This window comes from Anoplopoma fimbria, chromosome 7 (assembly GCF_027596085.1).
Source record: "Anoplopoma fimbria isolate UVic2021 breed Golden Eagle Sablefish chromosome 7, Afim_UVic_2022, whole genome shotgun sequence".
NCBI classification, from domain to species: domain Eukaryota; kingdom Metazoa; phylum Chordata; class Actinopteri; order Perciformes; family Anoplopomatidae; genus Anoplopoma; species Anoplopoma fimbria.
In genome coordinates this window covers 368,920-371,419 of record NC_072455.1, presented here as the reverse complement: position 1 = coordinate 371,419, position 2,500 = coordinate 368,920, and the positions used below count along the sequence as shown (strand labels likewise).

General features: G+C 39.3%; 1 protein-coding gene across 1 annotated transcript in view; it reads left to right on the top strand.

Moving 5' to 3' along the window:
• The window catches only part of slc25a11 (solute carrier family 25 member 11), a 9,461-nt gene extending 8,876 nt beyond the window's left edge, over positions 1–585 (top strand). The window contains exon 9 of the mRNA XM_054601399.1: positions 1–585. This exon is cut by the window's left edge and continues 422 nt beyond it. The gene's annotated coding sequence lies outside the window, so the exon portion shown is untranslated.
• Positions 586–2,500: the final 1,915 nt, after the last annotated feature.

Here is a 2,500-nt window from a genome sequence, read left to right as displayed (position 1 = left end):
CATTGCCAAGCCCCTTACCCTTCACTTATGAATACCTGAACCAGGTCTGAGCCCTCCAAAAGACCTTTGAGGGTTCAGACTGTCCTCACTCTGAAGGTGTGACACTAAGACTGGTCCTCACAAAGATGCACACACACACACACACACGCACTGTGTTTTAAGTTCTTTTTGTAAAGAAAAGACTGTAGAGTAAATGTAGTTCAAACATCGTTAGTGGTGTTGTCAATAATAATAATAACAATAATATAAAAGTCTTATTTGTAAATGTACGACCTCTCCAGCACACGGCATCATGGGATGCTGGGTAACCATGGTTACAGCCAGAGAATGATGGAAGAATAAACAGTTTGAGCCTCACTTTGTTTGTTGTTATTATAATTTATTTTATCTTTGGATATTACAACTATATTTTACTCTTCAATATGACTTTTCCAAACATGAAAACTTTATTTATGTGTTGGAGCTTTTAGAGGCTCTGAACGTTCTGCAAAGAGCAGGAAGTAGTAAACCCTACCAAAATAGAATGAATTAACATTTCGGTTGACTTAAAAGAACAAATACTTATTTTCTTCTTCTCAGCAGCTCTCTGGTCCGTTTGAATGTTTGTTTAAGGAAATATTGAATATGAAACGTTCACTTTACTTTGATCGGAAACGGGAAGTTGTTGATGTAATATTAAAATTATTAATATTTGAAGAAAGGTGGATCAGCGTGTTGTTCTTCATGAGTCCAGCAGGAGGCAGAAAAAATAAATACTTTTCTATAAAACTGAATCCTGATCACACATTGAAGTTTTATTTATGTAACAATGAACAGATCAAATAATAGAATGTTTTAATAGATTTATGGATTAAAGACATCTCTGAAGTTCTACCTTAATACCTGAATAATTCCGGGCCTTCATGTTTCATTTAAGGTGGAACTATAGCAAAGGTTTAAGATAAAACGTTAATGTATTATAAAGCATGAATGAATGTTCTCTTGGGGGGGATTTAAGTGACAGAAGGAGAATGAAGGTGTCCACATACTTTTGTCCACGTCGTCTGCAGCAGAGCAGCTTTATTGGGAAACGGACTGTTTGTGCTCGGTGTCTCCTGCAGCATCTAATGACAGACGCTACCAGGTGCATTATGGGAAATGTAGGATCCAGGATGTCTGGTTGTAATCTCTCGTCTGGACTTAGTTCAGGTTTAAATGAAATAAAAAGCTTGCGTTTAATAAAACGTGTTCATGAGGCTGAATGGTGTCCCTGGTTGTTTGTTTCAGCAGCTGGAAGAAGAAGAAGAAGAAGAAGAGTGGAACTCATCCCTCTCAGCAGAGCGTTCATGTGTTTGTGTGTCCTCTGAACAGGAAGCAGAGGTTAGAGACAGGAAGTAGGAAACACCATCTCTGGTTCAAAAAAACACTTTAATATTCTTTAATAAAGTGTGAATGTCATTAGAAAACACTGTGTGTGTGTGTGTGTGTGCGTGTGTAGCATCAGAGCTACACTGCAGGTCCTTTCTGCTTTGCCTTATAAGGACCCACACTTCATATTCGTTGAAACTGCACTAAAGAAACCACTTCCTCTTCTCTCGCTCGCCTCGACTTCTTTCGACTTGACTCAGAAATATTAACCGTTACAGAGGAAGTGTGTGTGTGTCTGTGAGCGTGTGTGTGTTTGTGAGCGTGTGTGTGTTTGTGTGTCTGTGAGCGTGTGTTTGTGTGTCTGTGTTTGTGTGTGTGTGAGCGTGTGTGTTTGTGAGCGTGTGTGTGTGTGTTTGTGAGCGTGTGTGTTTGTGAGCGTGTGTGTGTGTGTTTGTGAGCGTGAGCGTTTGTGTGTGTGTGTGTTTGTGAGCGTTTGTGTGTGTTTGTGAGCGTTTGTGTGTGTGTGTGTGTGTTTGTGGGTGAGAGAGAGTGACATTTAGCACTTCCTCTGCTCTCATCGATGTTCTTCAGCCAAACTCTTCTCTGTAGTGACGCGCAAGGATGTGGTTAGCCTAGCTTAGCACAATGACTGGAAACTGTAGGAAACTGTTAGCTTAGCTTACAACAGACTGGAAGCTGAGTAAAAAAAGGCTATCCTAGCTTACCATAAAGACCGTTAGCAAAGTGAGCCTAGCTAACCTCAAAGTCTGGAAGCAAGGGGAAACCCTTAGAATAGCTTAGCTCACAGTAACTACAACTACATCTACCACTACTATTACTACAACTACATCTACCACTACTATAACTACATCTACCACTACTATTACTACACTACTATACAACTACTACATACTATCTACCACTACTATTACTACAACTACATCTACCACTACTATAACTACATCTACCACTACATCTACTACACTACCACTATACTAACTACATCTACCACTACTATAACTACATCTACCACTACTATAACTACATCTACCACTACTATAACTACATCTACCACTACTATAACTACATCTACCACTACTATAACTACATCTACCACTACTATTACTACATCTACCACTACTATAACTACATC